This window comes from Ptiloglossa arizonensis, chromosome 9 (assembly GCF_051014685.1).
Source record: "Ptiloglossa arizonensis isolate GNS036 chromosome 9, iyPtiAriz1_principal, whole genome shotgun sequence".
NCBI classification, from domain to species: Eukaryota; Metazoa; Arthropoda; class Insecta; order Hymenoptera; family Colletidae; genus Ptiloglossa; species Ptiloglossa arizonensis.
The window spans coordinates 9,562,976-9,580,967 of record NC_135056.1 but is presented as its reverse complement, the minus strand read 5'-3'; the positions used below and the strand labels follow the sequence as shown (position 1 = coordinate 9,580,967).

Here is a 17,992-nt window from a genome sequence, read left to right as displayed (position 1 = left end):
AAATAAATCTTAAAATGAAAGAAATTTTATTAGAATTTTACTTATGAATTCCTTTTCTGTAATCATTTCACGAACTGAATCCACGAAATTCAATGTTTCTACGACACACGGAACAAACGTGAGCAATTATTTTCATTCTTTTGAAGATTGTACATACTTTCTATATATATATATATGTTAACAAGCCGATGTCTTTCGATCAATATTTCACATTACCGACCGGATCGCTCGATACAAACAATTAACGGTAATGGTATCGCAAGCACTTCAACATTTTTCTTTTCCCATATGTTAACAAACTTATCGAATTAAATCGCTAACTGTTCTGTATTATATTAAGTTATTTATTCTAGTTTGTAAAACTCAACCGATCAATTGGCTCTTACGATAATAAATTATGCCAAGAGCGGCGAGCTTATTGCTAAAGCATCTTCCATCTGCGATCTTGTGCTCCATCATTTTCATTCTGTATGTATATCACTGGATCTAGTAATATACTGGAGTAGCCTTTCGTTTTTGTTGTTGAGAATTACTGTTACAAGTCTCTATTGTTATTGCTGTCGAGTCCGTTTGTATAAGATTTCCCCCAGCATTCGCGGTAACGAAACAATTTGTAAACATGGCGGGACGTAAAGACAAGAATTTTGTTTTGTCTGTTGCAGGTGGCAGCCAATCGGTTGCCAGTTACGAGGATCTGAGTTCCAGTAGTTTTAGCTCGGCAAGCAGGGCATCACTCGATGCAAGAAGCTCACCGACGCCTTCTTATGGTGCTGAAAACATGATGGTCTTTCCTGGTGATAGTAGCGGCTCCATTTGAGATTACTTGAGATGCGCGGCCCTGTTACCAAAATGGCTGCGCTGTCTCAGGTAAATCAAGACCCGGGCAGGCTTCGTGCCGCTGTACGCAATTCCGACTTGATGCTCAATCGGCAAGAACTCGCGAGAAAACACTGTGCCATTTCCTGAGCTTATTTCCCTCCGAAAGAAATTACGCGCGTCGACCCTTCTTTTTTATCACGACCTTCTCGATGGGACTTCCGAAGGTACGCGGGATGACCGAAGCATTTTTCTGGAAACACTAAAAACTCTTCGGAGGTGTTCAAATTTTCTTTCATTAGAAGACTGTTTCTGTCGTTTGTTTTGACACCGTTAACCGTTGGCTGGAACAACTATTGTTTGTTCGTTGTCGTCAAGAACGATTTGCCTCACGGTTGGGGGAAGGTAGGGTTTATTTTGTAAATTCTCGAATTTTTTTTTTTCTTTTCTTTTTTTTTTTTATATTAACGATTTGTAACGTGTCGGCCGACCGCTGGTGAAACTGTTACGTTGTCGACGAAGTTCTTTCCGATTTTGGAATGTTCACTTCGCGCAAGGATCGGGGACTTGACATCGAAATTATTTCGGTATCGGTACTTCTTCGGTTGTGTAACGAAACCTGTGAAACCTAAGAAATATCGAGATCGAAATTAATACCGGTATTTTCCTGGTTTTTATCTACCTGCTGCGACGTTTATGTGACTTATTCAAACACATGGTTATATATATATATATATATATATATATATATATATATATATAAATATGTATGTATATATAATACAAATGCCACGTTATGGGTATATACGCTTATGCATATAAAGAATATTAATATCGGTAAGTAACTATACACTGGTATTTTCCGTTTTGGTATAAGTCCCTGGTTAGAATAAAAGTTTTCAATCGGAGCAAATAACAGATTCGCGAATGTGTTCTCCAGTAATCGAAATATTCCAAGTTCGGTGAACACGAGGAGTTGAATTAATAATTGATGTCCATTTATTCAGTTTCTTCAAAATTCCCTCGACGATACCGCAGTCGCGTAAATTTTGCCGATCACGATTCCTAGTCAGAGATAATTTCCAAAAACGATTCAACATCGAAAGTTACCGAGAAACGGAACACATTGGGCGGTCGAGCGAAGTGAACGTTCATTTGTAAAATTCGGAAAGAACTTGCTCCATAAAGTTTTTATATACGTTTTTATATCGGGTCTACTGATTCCTTTAACCTTTTTAACGACGAATACTAAATTAATTATAGAAATCATCGACGATGAATGCGATCGATGGACTTCGAAAGATCGAGAAAGACGAAGTCGCTGTACATGTGATTTAACACGTTTTTCTTTTTCTCTTTTAATCGTAATCGAGATTTCCATGTGCGAAACGTTCTATTCTCGTACGGTGATACTTGCGAGCGAAGGGAGACTTAGACCACGGTCGAATGATTTTCGCAATTTCTTTTTTTTCTCTCTCTCTGGCGACGAACACTTCGACGACGCGGCGCCACGCTTGGGATTGTACAAAGTCAGTGGCATTGAACCATCATTCTGTCTCAAATGGTACGCTGTACTAGAATACCTACACGCGAGGTGATAAGATTGCTGAATATTTTTCTTTCCTTTTTGGAAATTTTATATTGTAAGGGTAATTACGCATGATAACCGATCGTTTTTAATCGTATCTTCGTATTTACGTAGTGTTTTGGTAACCACCGAGTGACGAATGTAAAATATTCTACTTCCATGGTAAAAAAAAAAAAAATTGCATTTTATACTATTTAAGCGTAAGCGCGAGATTCGATTGTTATATTACTATAGCGAGACTTGCTGCTTATTAAGAAGCTTAACGTTCTTTAATCTTTTAATCGATGCATTTCTCTTTTTTCTTTTCTTTTTTTTTTTATCTCGGTCTTTATACGTACAGAGAAGGAAGACATTATAGCGCGTATTACGATTATGGTTTGATTCCTCTAATTTCATGCCATAGTACGAGTTGCAGTCATACACAAACACTTCTCTTTTTATAGACATGTTATTGACTTACGTGGCACTAAGGATATTGGCCATACACCGCGTGCGGACCACTTACCGGTATAGCAAATTAGTGTACGCACGCAGTGTACGGGTTTGCATTCGTAAAAATATTTTCCATTGAAAATATTTCACATCAGTGTACACTGAAAACTTCTACGTACAGTATCGCACGAAAGTATTCGAAATCTTGCAAACGTTATCGATACACCGGTTACATACGTAGACTAAGAAGAAAATCTCGAAATGCTTTTAGATTACCACGAAGCACAACTATCGGAATTATATTAGCTACATTTAAAGGGAGTTCAGCCATAAAAATGATCACAAGTTAGTAAATAGTATGGATCATCGTATCGAATATACAATTTCTATTTTTAGCGCTAGAAGTTTACCAATATAATAATAACTTACGTACAACTCTTTGCAATCGATTTTCTCTCTCAACTACCGCGTACGTTGGCGGACTCCCTTTCGAATCTCCCAATATAATTCTGAAACAATATTTTACGAATATCAACGCCGACGTACACAATTATCATGTACGTTACAGTTTTCGAGACTTGAAGCGTTCGAATACTTTCCCGATACACTGTATACATATCTTTTATACGGTACCTCTTTTTTAATTCAAATATATATCAGTTACCTATCAAACGTTACTTCACACGTATGTTTCAATTCCGAATCGATGGTTTTTTAACAAAAAGGACTCGCTTAATGACTGCCTCTCGTATCGTTCGACGACCAATTACCCGCATCGGCGTCGAGGAAGGGGAATCCCGATGTTTTATAAAAAAAAAGAAAAAAAAAGAAACGGAGCGCAGTCACACATTTACACGAAGGGAATCAGTTTATACGAATGATCGAGTTGCTTCACGAGAGATTACGGATAATACGTGGTACCAGATGCCATGAGTCGCGAGATCGATGAATCTTTATACGAGTGCCGATTCCTCGGTCCTTTCGAGACCACATTTTTTTACAATCGAGCCAAATATACGATAGCGAGGAACAAACGGATTGGGGCCCGCTCCGCGATACTTGTAACGCGCCGTCACGATGGACAGTCACGGCGAACTCAATTGGCTGCTCAAGGTCGCCCCCCACCCCACCCCACCCATCTACTCTTACGTCGCGTCACTTGGTCTTTCCGTTCGAGAAACGGTGATCGCGTGCTTGCAGGTATTACGCGAAGTATACTGGGCACGGTGGAGTGAATCTCCCCACTTCTACCCTCGCGCCATGCTAGCTTTGCTCGGGAAACAAAGATCACGTGCTTGCAGATTTTGCGCAACGTATACGGGGTACGGTAGGGACAGCCTTACGAGCGACCATTTGATTCTGATCCAATTTAACGCTAGAACTACCGATGGTGAACGTATTCTCGTTTGCATCGGACCGCGTAGGTATCTTCGAAGTTAGATAGGGCAAATTAATTTACGCGTAGCATTGGTTGATGTGTTTCAATAATTGTCCGCGAACATCGCAGGCAAAGACGTCGTCAATAATTGAATAATTTTAACGAGAAGTTCGAAACAAGTGAAATTGAGGTGGTTCTAGCGTTAATAACCGACGTTGTCACGTTCCCTGGGATCATTTCTCCCGGTGTCTGACTTTCTCGGAGTTCCAACGGGACACGTGATTATTACCTCTGGTCCCGAAAGGGCGACGAGATATCAAGGTTGGAAGGACGCGCGAACGCACAATCCGCTGTACGTGAACGTGGAAAGTGAGTTCACATTGTCGCGTGAATTCGCGATCGGGTGTACCACGCAGGGTAGTGACGTAATTTTGTGGATTAAATTTGTCCGGAGAATTACTCGATTGGTCGCCGCGAACGATGTTCGCCGGCCGCATTTTTCCAAAGTCGAGTAAACGTGTTAGACGAAAATTCTTCAGTAATCGTGCTCGCGATCTGCGTCTTCCGGACTCGAGAAAGCAAAGTAGCACGAAGTACTAAACCGCGTGAGACCCTTCGAGTGCTGGCTTACGAAAAAAGAAAAAGAAAAAGAAAAAAAATGTTATCCAAACCGATTTGTTACCCTTTACCATTTTTGCTAGAACGTTTCCTTGGAGGAGTGGGGGAGATCCGCGAGAACGACGAATCACAGGGCTCGCGGGGACCTCGACGATCTATCGCCGCGCATGCGTAGAAGCGCGAACGATCGTCGACTGTTCGGCAGAGGGCAGCACTCGAACGGGCCACTCAACGAACGAAGTTTTTTACTCGAATGTATCGTAGTCGCGTAGACGTTATTACCTGAGAATCGCGAACGAAAGTGGTGCTGTTTGTTGGGGGAAGAATCTGTGCGGTGGTGTGTTACGATAGACTCCACGTTATCCGCTTTGATGGACCAAACTGAATCCTAGATTTTCGATTCTCTTTTGTTATTTTCTGCTTGCTGACACTGCGAGATGTCCTTCCTTCGTCTGTATATCAATACAAGCTATAATTTTCAAATTTTTTTCCCTTGGTGTTGTTTGTAAGTTGCGTATCGAATAATGATTTTAACGCTTGGCCAATATTGTGGTTTGTACCAAGGATCTGAATATATTGTCGCGATGCATCCTGTGTCAGAATACTGTATAGTAGGTGGAAGAGATATAGTAAAACTATCGAGGTACACTCGAGGAAACATTTTCGCGCACAGAAGTTAGCGAGCGTGTTTCCTGCCATTCGTTGCAGCACCTCCCGCTTATAAGAAACAATCTGACCCCGGTTAAACGAAACGGTGTCGTTCCAGTCACAGCGAGAGCGTTTCGTTACCGCACGTGGGATTGAATTTCAACCACTAACGAGAATCGACATTTTCACAATTGTTGTTGTACGACGACTCGAGACAAGAGGCAGATATAGGCAAAATTCTTATTTACGTAAAAATTTCGAACAACGGTTGGATACAAATTAGAATTAATATTGTGGACTGATATCAACTCTCGCGTCGAACGAACAAAACTTGTCCGAATTTTACCATTCGATCGAACAAACGTTTCAAATAAATCGTTGCACGTTGTTCTTATTTCGATTTATTATTCGAATAAAATTTTGTCCATCTCTGGCACAAGATAGTCGAACGTTACGGTAGAGATAGCTGCTCCATGGCTTCGAGCGATCGTTTTTCATCCGTGTATATAGGGTCCAAATGATATACAGAATTCGACTCGAAGCTTTTCACTTTGAACAGCCAAGTGTAACACGTTTCACCGAGTTCATTATATTTCTTCTACCGTGTACACGTTCTGTACTGGGATAATGTATCAAGATCAGAGCGTTCTGTACCATTGTGTCACGCACCAAGGTACTGTACCATTGTCAGTGCAACTTATATCAGAGTACCGTATCGATATCAATCTCAATCACGATACGGTACCAATATCAATGCATACTCGTGTCCCTACCGAAGTCAACTGCAACGCGAGCCAAGCCTTCAACAGCTTCAACTTCCAGTGTCAACTTGGTTTATCGTTTTTCAACCGATTACTCCATTCGTTTCTCTCCGTATGAAACACTTAACCATTTCGGAGGTATTATTACCGAGGACCGTTCAATTATTAGCGATAGTATAGAACGTAAAGTACAAAACAGAACGTAAGCGTCTAAAGAAACAGATAATCGGGAGTCCATCTTACGTCGAGGCCAGTGCTACGTGGAGAAGGGGCATAGAACAATGGAAAATTCGAAATTGTAAAGTGGATCGCGTAGTATGCAAACGGCGAGTTTGTAGAGATTTGAAATTCGCGTTTCCCCATTTTACCACGGTTTCGATGAACGTTCACTGAACGTGTTGTATCCGTGTGGCCGGGCGTGTAACAGGGAAGCTATTCCGAGGATCTCCACGCGGCACAGGATCAGAGAAACGGTAAAAAAAAAAAAGAAAAAAAAAGCGGTGTATGCATATATTTTTCTACCTTTTACTTTCTAACGTCACCGTTAAGGATTCATTTTTATAGGGATAAAGCGAGTTCGCAAGCTCCGATACGCGATGCACATTAGCAAGTCACACGATAATCATCTTATAATAATTACTTTATTATATCGCGAGGCGTGTATTAATCCAGATCGCATAAACGTGTTATCGAAAATCGATCCAAGTCTATACCTAATTATCGTAGAAACCATAAGGAGTCTTGTGCAAACGTTTCCGAGATAAGTTTCCGCTCATTGATTATACACGGTTTTTCCTTTCGACCCTTTGCGTTTGGCATTTCCCAGTTCGAGCACACATCGATCAGGTATCCCGTGTTCGTTGATAATTTCGCGAGCACGGGACACCGAACGGATCGTTTTACAATCGGAAGAAACGATTCGATCGGCTACAGTCGGATCGAAATCGACACACCACCTCCATCTTTGTGATTACGTTACGTGCCGCCATGTTTGAGAAACGGAGATCACCGCGAACAGGGGAGAGTGGGGACGCTTAGTGTCCTTGAACGACCACATAATTTCGATCCGGCTATAGCGAGAGTCCCCCGAAAACGAAGGTACGACGGATTTCTTTCGTAATGTTTATTTCGAACACTTATCGATGTTACGATACGACGTTTTTTCTTACTTGTGTTTTATAATAAATAAGAAAATTGAAGTTACCGAAAGCGAGGTTGATTGAAATACTATATGCGAACATGGTCAAGTAATCTTGACGGACGCGTTGATTTTCAAATTACGCGGCCAAGTGTCATTTTTCTCACGGCAGTGTACAAGTGTAAAGGGTCAATCGATGATTATTTCTTCGATATAATTATATTTGGGTAAACGAGAATCGGGTACGTTGCGATTTTATCGATGATTAATTTCATCGATAAACAATCGCTCGAAATTCGTTTGTTATACTTTCTTTTCGTTGTAATTGTAATCGAATACGATCGACTGATCGCGTTTCAGGTACAAGATGACACGAACGGAACGAATTCGTTCTTTGGTCCAATTCCTTTCTCATTTCTTTATCCTCGCCCTGTAAAATGTACTAAGAATTGCAACAGTTTTGTTTTGCAGAAACTTATTGGAAGATTCGTAAGATACCCGTACACGGTGGACTGAAAATTGTGGAAAGAACCGAGAAGATGATTCTTTTAGGAAAATTCCATTGAAATTACAAAGTTTATTTCATTCGTAGTAACGTATACTTCGATATATTATCATTTAAAGCGTACAAATGCATAAATTGACAGTCAGAAAATTTTATAACAATAATTGTTCAACGCGAAGAAATATTGTTTCTTAATTTGTTGAGTTGCAAGTACAATTCTCGTGATTAAAAAACGTTCACTTTTAAGTAGAAATTTACTTGATCGTTTTCGAATAAGGAAATTTAACAATGATTGCTATTTTCAGTTTCAAAGGTGTTTCTCTCGGAATAAATGCTAATGTATTCCGCCACTGCGATTTCTTTTTCAAAGAGGAACGTAATACTCGTGTTGAGTCGATTACGATATTCAGGCCACCCTGTAAACAAATAAAGTAAGTAATATTAATAATCTCTAAAGATGCTTTCGAGTTCAGGTGGATCCTTTCAGTTCGATGCATTGTAAATTATTATGAAATAATATCGAGCATAATTTGAACCATCTCACTACCGACAAAAGTTGCCTTTCGCTGTATCGAATAACGATCGACATCGTTTGTAAACGAAAATCTGTAAATAAAAATGCGCAAAGCGTCGACGATGAGAATCGAAACAGACAGAGTGAGACGCGTTTATATTTCTCTCGATAGTACGAAAGTCGATCTCTCGAACCTAGTTAAAAAAAAAAAAAAGGAATTACTGTGCTCGATATAGCTACGCAAACAGTAAATTAGCAACGCAGAGCGCAAAAGTACTGAAAAATGGGGGTTTCTATTTGTATAGTAAATTCTTCAGTTTATGTGATCGGGAACGTTCATCGAAGACATTACACGCATTTCTTTGTACCATAATCATTTATTAGTATTCTTGCTGTAATTAATGGTTTACCTATTAATCCTTTCAGACTTGAATTTTACCCTGAAAATAAATTAATTATTCTTTCGGCAAACAGCAAATTTTATTTCCATAAATTCGTCGAGTATTCAATGTTTCGGTAACAGATTTTCACGGTGAATTAACGACGCAGGACAATTTTCATTAATATAATTATTAAACAATTATTTCTCAAAAGTATCGATATGGGTATGAGGTCTGGAAGGATTGTGTATATTTTATATCAGTACAATGCGTAAGACACAATCACGCTCGATGTTTGTGGAGATGTCTGGCTTTCAATGTTTGCAAACCGAAATCGCTCGTTATGATTAACAAAAAAGAAGAAAAGAAAAGAAAAACAGGAAGAAAGAAAGACAATATAATGAGCGACAGAGGAGCAGAATTCGAGCGACAACTCCGACAACCATTCGTAATTTCGTTCTAAAATATGAAAGCAGCTTAATCAAACGTGAGACTATTTGTACGGGGACAATTTTCATTGTTTAAGAATAATTTCCTAATTGTAAGAGCACACACGGATGATCAAATCTGGAAGCATTTGGTTTCATTCTAAATTTTAAGGGTGTTCGAATTTGCGACGAGTTTATTAAGTGAACTGATTGTATTGCGCGCAAATAATTATTTTATAAAATCTTAAGGCTGAACAGGGTTGTCGTGTGCTTGAATTTATTGTTTGTTCGTTTCCTGTCACTTTTTCAGGTCCCAAGTGAACTCAATTCGACTCCAGATGCGAACTTTATTTCAAATACGGATAAAGTATTTACCACTGTCGAGCACTTTCATTTTCTTTAATTCGTACACCATGTTTATAATCAATCGTGACGGAAGATAACTTTTCAGGGAATTCGTTGCGTAAAAATGTTAAGACTATACAGGTAACGAAGAAAGTTTCACATTGTTACCTGAATCATCTACAACTTGCAAAAATTAATAATTCCACGAATAATGTCTGATATTGTTTTAATTTTCTTTCATTTTTTTTATTACGAAGTTACCTCGAAGAACTTAAAGAACGTAGTACATCGCAATACGTGTTTTTGTACTTTTACGATATAAAACAAATAATCCATGAATCAACATATGCATGTTCGCAAAGTCGTCGTATTCTTAGACAAGCATGCGTTTATGAGGTCAATTCATTGGCGTATAATTTACGTTACTGTTTACGTTATTTATTTGTTGATATCTATTGGGTGTCTTCGCTTCTTCGTTTAGTTTCCGTCGGAGCAAAATCAATTGGCTGCTCAAGGTCACCGAAGAGACTATCCCCATCGTATCACTGAAAACAAGAGGCAAGTTGACGTGAAAAATAGAAATAATGCTTGGCATGATTCACAGGCGAGAAAGAGTGGCCTTGAATAGCCATTTGATTTTGTTTCGACAGTAGTAATCGATCGACGATAAAAAGTAACCAATCCTAGTTTCCTTTTCAATTTCATTAATGTTCGTAAACGAGCCCGAATTTCTATAGTAATCCAATATTTCGTCAATAATTTATTATCAGTCAAGTTTGTACATTCAAGATGTAATCGTTGGTATTAATTTCCACTTGCATCATCGGTGAATTACTGAGATCAGATTTTTTTTCTCCAGAACAGGTTAAATACACTTTCAGATTTGTGGAGAAATAATGGTACGATATGGAGTACAACGTATCAATGAATTATTATACCAGTTTAAATCTTTAAATCGTTCGAAGGAACGGTGTACAAATGGTTCCTTTATCGAACAATCGAAAATATTTTTCTCAGACGGTTTTGAGAAGTTTTCACATCGAAATGTTTACGAACAAGTGAAAAGACTACGTAGGAAAATAATATGAAAATTTATACAAATTCTCTCTTGTTCGATTCGACGAAAAACAATTTTACCTTTAACTTTTCGATTCTTTCTCGTGCTGAAAAATTGTTTGTATCTTGTCGCAATTGTGTTACGCAAATGAAGATATTATTCTCTATTTTCAGTGTAATGTAGTATCAATTAATGGAGAAATTGTTTTGCACAATGCATCGGTGGACCTTGCACGAAAAGGATTAATTATTACGAGAAATTGTTTAAAGTGGTTCCGCAATGTGGGACGTAAACACGTTGGGTTGTAGTTACTGTGTTAAAAAAATGTCAAATGTTTGACGCAACGAAATAATTAATTCAAGTAGCCGAGTATGCCATTTTCCGGGGAATAAACGGAGAGTGCATCCTCATCCCTGGATTTCTGGGACGAGGACGTGATCGACCTCGAAATCTCGAGGTAACGGGGTGATCTTGCACGTCATCGGTAAGTAGAGACGGTTCGTTCGATCATGGATCGATTTCACATTTCACGAAATCCGTTGTGTTACTAATTTCGATAACGTTGCCAACTTTCTATTATTCAAAATGTACGTGACCCGTATATTTTGATACTCCTTTCGTAACCATCTGTTCGTTATCGTATGAATCTCAATAGGAGAAGAGTGTACAATTACGTTACAATTTAACGAAATGTAACAAGTAAATTATTTGCCCTTCTTGCAATAAATCTATCGCGTAGATTGGATATTTAGCAAATATGATTATCGATTCTCGACTTTCGCACGTTTACAGTATACGAACAGACCGAGGAGGAGTCATCACCGAATGACAAAAAATGAATATTTATAATTATTCTACAACAGAATAAAAGATCGAAATCTTTCTAACAAATTCTCTCGTTATCGATCACTCCCTACTTATGTGTTTTCAGAGCTCACAAAAAAGGCAACTACAAAAGAAGAATATTTCCTAACCGATGCAAGATTAAAATAATAATACAAAAGTATCCACCGCAGAGTGTAAATTGAAAATCTTCTCGTACAATGGGTACAACGTGCGAGTGCCAACAAAAATAATTTAAATCAAACCCAAATCTTCGTCCAAGAGTACCTTTCTCTTTGCACTAGTCTAATAATCTCTTTGATACATCTCTTCTCGCGCGTTCAATATTTTCCTACTCCTTTTCTACCTTATATTTCTTCTCTTCTTTCATTTACAGACATCTCTCTACTCGTTCCTTCTCTTCTTTCTTTCATCTCTCTAGTCGTTTCTTTCCATCCTTCTTTTACAGACATCTCTCTAATCGTTTCTCCTCTTCGTTCTTTCCCAGACATCTCTCCAGTTGTCCGATTCTCGCGAACGAGTAATTCCCGCTTGGGGTTACTATATTCCAAATAATAAATTCGCACAGCGTAGAAGGTACACCGATATCGGAATGTGAACCGAAAAAAATAGATAAAAGAGAAAGGCAGATAACAACGTAGAATGAAAGTCGAAAAATCACAGGGTCGAATTACGATCCTGGCTACGGTTCCGAAAGTCTCGTGTCCCGGCCGCGACGAACCGGAATCCATCCAGGAGTAGCACCTACGTCGGCAGTTGCACGACAATTGGCAATCGGTCGAAAATAATAGGCAGGCGGCCGGTGAGGGGGGTGGCTTTTGGCTCGGTTGGGCTGCACCGGGGATGAAAACGGCGTGAGGTCAGAAGAAAGAGGAACGGGCGTGCTTATCGTGCATCGTCTCCAGCTACCTCGAAACGCTTCTCCACGGCAAGCTAAGCTCGGTGGAACCGTGTCCCTCCACCAGCCCGTACTTCTCGACGTGCCAGGAGTACCTCAGCTGACGTTCGCAAAAACACCACCGCGGCGTGTGTCATCGTGTACATACACCCCGGGCCCCTAACCACAGGATCATCTCCCAACCGTTTTCCCTAATTTCGTTTGGCCACACCGCGAGATGATCGCCAGATTGCTATTTTATCGATCGGTTTCCGGTATACGTCAAGCTCTCGTGCCGGGTGGAATTTTATTCGAATAACTGATCACGTGTAACGAAACGTCTGGATAACTGGTTTCTTTCGCAACGTTTATTCGATGAAATATACTGGGTTGTTCGAAGAGCCATTTGTGGAAGAATAGCAGAAGTTATTTATGAATTTTAAATCTTGATCTTTAGAAATAAAGTATTCGGTTGTTCGGTAAGTTATTTCGTTCTCCAAAATGGAGAATATATATTGGAAATATATCTCTATTTCCAAATGAGAATTATAATATTTTCTTTTTGCTGGAGAAAAGAATAATATTTTTTTTTTATTCTCCAAATAAAATATGGAGAATATTCCATTTTACACAAATGGAGTGTATATTTTATTATGTACACTCTTTTTGAGTGTATAAATGTTTATACACTCTGAACAAATCGTGTTTCATTTTCACCGAAAAGAACGAAATGAGTTTTCGAACAACCCAATAATTCGAGCGTGTAATTTTAATTGTAATTTTTAGCGAACGAATAACGCGATTAACTTACTCGTTAGACGAGGTTTGGTAGAGATTTGAAGTTTGCTCGTTTTTTGTTTCGAGTAAATTGGAAATTGTTTGGAGAAGAAAAATATTTAGTCTCGATTAGAGACTTTTATCGTAGAGATCATTCGGATAGGTTACCTTTGCTTTATGTTTTATGTTTCATTTGTTTAAACGAATCGAACAGAGGGATGTGAGTTATCTCGAATTTTAAGCGTGAAGCGGAATTGAGATGTAACAACTCTACGAGGAAATCCGTTACAACTGGCTGAAACGTGAGTACCAGGAATCATTTGCAAGATTGTTTCACAAAGCATTCATCCGAAAACGAAGTAAAATATCGATTGATTAGGTATGACACTCGTAGAGAAATGATTTGCTCGTTTGAAGTAACATCTGATCGAACAAGGTAACTTTTTGTAATAATAATAACATTTCGTGCTCGTTTTGTGTAAACAATTTTCGATCTCTCTTTTCTGGGTCCTCTTCAGCAAGTGATGATTCGAAATCGAAAATTAGATACCTTTCTCGAATTTTATGTTAATTTTTCTCGCGTTAAATACTATCCTAATTTGACATTTTGAATTAGCTAGAAGTACGGAACTAGCTTGTTAGAAACTATTAAAACATCTAAAGTAATTAATTATTCTACTAATCGTTCTTAAAATATTTCGTTCGAACAGTGTCGTGATCTGTTTCGAAGTACTTACTATACTATTTATCTTTACGGTCCATTGGGAACTGTTTGCTGGGGCATTGAATATTGTTGGATTAAAAAGCGCGCATCTAATTGGAAAACAGGTAGAGAAATGATTATTCGTTGGTTTGAATCTGTATCGATGATTCGCTCGAATACGTTGATTGCCATACGTTCGAGAAGTAATAATAGCTTGACTTTCTGACAGTGTCACACGCTTCTAATCACAACGGAGCTTCTTTCAACGAGTATACCGTAGTACCTACTATCTTTTGAAATATAAAATGTGCCTTGCCCTATAAATAGACACCTGGCACTTAATGAGTGAAGCATCGTGTTGCCAGCTCGACGTATTGATCTCTTATGCAATTCATTCTGTTTTGACGTTCGTGTCTCCTCTCTTTTTTTTTTTTTTTTTTAATTATGCATCGCTCGAGCACCGACTAGGTTGTAATTAATAAATGAAGTACTTTTGTGACTTCTTAATTGATGGTTAATGTCGTGCCTGAACCGAAAAGGATTCATTTTGAATCGTCGTATCAAAGTGTTCCGCAAATACGTTCTTACGTAAGTACGTGCACTCTGTTCCTTCGTTAATTTTTATGACGTTAGATCGTGCATCTCAAAGTGTGACGTATATACGGACAACGAAATAACGATCGTAATAAATAATCCGATTCAAATTTCACGTTTGATTTTTTCGAAGGTTACTTGCATTCAGAGAACCGATATCTTCGAAACTAATAACGATGACACGAGGTGCATCGTTTATCGTAAAATGGTTCCGTGTCGTCTCGATATTTTTAAGAAGAAGAATGACCCGTCCTTGAATTGTCCCTCACCGTTTAGGAAAATAGAGAATGCAGATGGTTGTAAAATTTCTGCTACGGCTACGTCTACGAATAACTTCCATCGTGTATCGTTCTTTCGACACAAAGTCGTTTCTTTGTGGAAAACGCTTTTTTATATTGCAACAAAGGCAGATCAATTACCACCCCTACTGCGAACTTCGTGAAGTGTCCACCTCGTAAAATTCTACAAAGTGGAGCAGCGAAGAACAAGCGAAGTTTGAAATTCGTGAGTGTATAAGGTTGATTATTAAACATTTAAGGACGTGTTTCGGTGACAATGCTTTGTGTATAATATCCGAACAATTGGAAATTGTCATCGTACAGTAGACGTGTTTAATTCAACCGATAGGGTTGCTTTTCTTTTTTTTTAAAGAAAGGAACTTTAAAAATGTAGATTCCAAAGGCAGGTTTGAAGTTTCTTTTGGTAAAATGGCTTCTCTTTTTGTACTCAACTTTTACGAATTTCGCGAAAATAGGCTTGGCAGAAACAAAAATACCTGAATATTTAACGTCTAATAGAGATTCCCACTCGTTGAGTGACGTCATCGAGTCTTTGACGTAAATGCTTCGTTGCTGGTGATCGAAGAGAAGCTGACAACACTTCGAGCACTTGAGACGAGTTCGATTTTTTAAACGTTCCACCGCGCACTCCTCCCTCAGCGCGTCAAATATAGATCTTTAAATTCGATAATACGATGATCTCGTCCCGATAATCTCTTTTTGTTATCTGGGAACCTTAACTCGGTCCAAAAAGAAAAAAAAAAGGATGACAATGTGCAGCATAATGGTCCGCCGAAGCAGAAAATGGGAATTGCCAATTTTAAGATCGCTTGTGGTAAAACAGAGGAGAAAACTATTCGAATGAATTGATTCGTATTAATTCCAAATTGAGTCTAATTGTGACCGAGTACTATTATTTATATCCGATACAATTGCCAAATATTTCACCTTACACTTCCACCAGAAAACCTTAACGGTCACACTGACAAGGTGACATTTTCTAAACGAAGAAAGATAATCCGTTTGAAGGAATCGAAAAAAGAGTAGAAAGTGCTCCATTTTCGAAAGAGTAGAGGATACAGGAAATTTGTTCAACTTGAATTCTAAGAATGAACCGAGAACAGAGATTCAAGGATCGCTCGGAGCTTCGGGAAAGCGTCGACTCGGTTCACCATGACCACGATGTTCAATCTGGATTCGTGAAGATCATTTTCTCGAGGCAACGTGAACAACCGACAGCGGATCGGTCTTGGCCGAATAGAAAACTGAATATCGTCGGGGGAGCTGTGATAGGCGGGACACTTTTCACTTCTGGAAATACCGCAGACATCATCCTCGCGCCGGGGCTCGTGGTAACGAACCATCGAGAGCAGCTTCTTTTTACCTCGACAATCAGGTCATTGGGCCTGCAACACCACTGGGAATAGCAGAATGCCGTGAACCACTCGAACCGCTCCTTCAGCAATCCATTTCTCGGCTCTTTCCTTTCTAACGGCAGCCAGCCGCAGTATCGACGTCAGTACTACGAAAAATGACGTCACGAGACGCATCGAAATATATCAGATCATCCTATAAGCGAATTGGGAATTTTCCGATCACATTTTACCCCGATCTGATACAATTATGAATCATCCGTGCGGTCTTGTTTACACTTTACGATACTCTGTCATCTATCCGCTCAACTCTTTCTGTGAAAATCCTTTACCATCGCGTTCGACGATCTCTTCGTCGCGAATTAGTCTTCATCGTGGCTACTTTCGAATTATAAACCATCCGTGTGGTCTTGTTTACTCTTTACGATACTCTGTCATCTATTCGCTCACCTCTTTCTGTGAAAAACTAATTGCCAAATATTTCACCTTACACTTCCACCAGAACACCTTGACGGTCACTCTGACAAGATGACATTTTCTAAGCGAGGAAAGATAATCCGTTTGAAGGAATCGAAAGAAGAGTAGAAAGTGTTCCACTTTCGAAAGAGTAGAAGATACAGGAAATTTGTTCAACTTAAATTCTAAGAATAAACCGTTCCCTCTGTAAAGGATTCTTGGTGGATGGTAACAAAAAAAGTCGAATTAGTCTTCACCGTGGTTACTTTCTACTTTAAAGTTTCATTTCGCGCCAAATTTGACTCACTCGTTCGGTAACTAAGATCATCTTCTTCTCGTTAAGTACAATTTTATATCTATGCGATAATTGCATCTGATTACTCGCAGCTCAATTTTACTTGCAGTTCAGTTACCGAGTTACTTGGTCTGGTAGTCAGTCGTTCACATTTCATTTTACGGTCTAAATTCGTACAAAGTCTATCTTACTTGTTTGGTAACTATGAACTAAGATCATCTCCTTGGTAAATATTCTGGAATTTTATATCACCGTGAAAATTGTAGCTAATTACTCGCAGTCTAACTAGGCCTAGCACTCAGCCTAGTAGTCAGCACCTAGTTCGCGGTTGGTACTCAGTGTCTGTAGCACTTAGCGTCAATAAGCGCTAAAAATCCGTTCAGACGGTTTAGCTTTTAAATTGTGTTGTTCTCCATGTTATTGCACGAAACTGTTGCTGAAACAGTTGTTACAATACCGGGTGAGTCCGATTTTTTGTTATTGTCTCGTGTTTTCCGAGATACCGAGGTAACCTTGAATTTTTTAAACGACTCCGTATATTTTTTTTGGCGGTACTACTTTGTAGTTGCTAAAAAGATAAGTTCAACAACCTGTAATAACGTGACCTTCCATTGACCTTGAACTTTAAACGAAAATGGAACTTGTTTACTTTAAATGTATCTGTTCGAAGGAGGTACTTTTTATCGTGTTCTACCGATTTCGAGGTACAGAAATAGTAAATAGTTATGATTTTTAAACATAATTTTCGCAGCACACACGAATCTGGGTACCTAAGAATCTATCTGTTTAACGTTTACATTACTCCGAACGTTTAGTTACTTGATTCACTTTCTATATCGAAACGATGAAGCTACTCTCCACAAATTTTCGTTTCGTTTCAAGGTTCAAGGACAATGGAAGGTCACCTTGTTACGAGTCATTGAATTTTACTTTTTAGCGACTACAAGGTAACGCAACGAGAAAAATATACGGGGCTGTTTAAGAAACTCAAGGTTACATTAATGTATAAAAAAATGTCAAACATGAAAAAGTCGAATGACATTTATATCACGAGTCTCATCGAGTACAAGATATTTAATTTGAAATATTTCTTTACGAAATCAATGGATAACGTGTTATTTCAGGCGGCCATTCTTGTCGACTCATTATCTAGAACTCGATGTTTACTTCTTGTTTACCCTTCGATCA

At 38.8% G+C, this 17,992-nt stretch overlaps 1 protein-coding gene across 1 annotated transcript in view; it reads left to right on the top strand.

Annotated features, from left to right (window-relative positions):
* Positions 1 to 747: 747 nt before the first annotated feature.
* Ort (glycine receptor ora transientless) overlaps positions 748 to 17,992 on the top strand; it is a 37,794-nt gene continuing 20,549 nt past the window's right edge. Inside the window, exon 1 of the mRNA XM_076320985.1 lies at positions 748 to 867. The gene's annotated coding sequence lies outside the window, so the exon portion shown is untranslated. The remainder of the gene's footprint in view (positions 868 to 17,992) is intronic.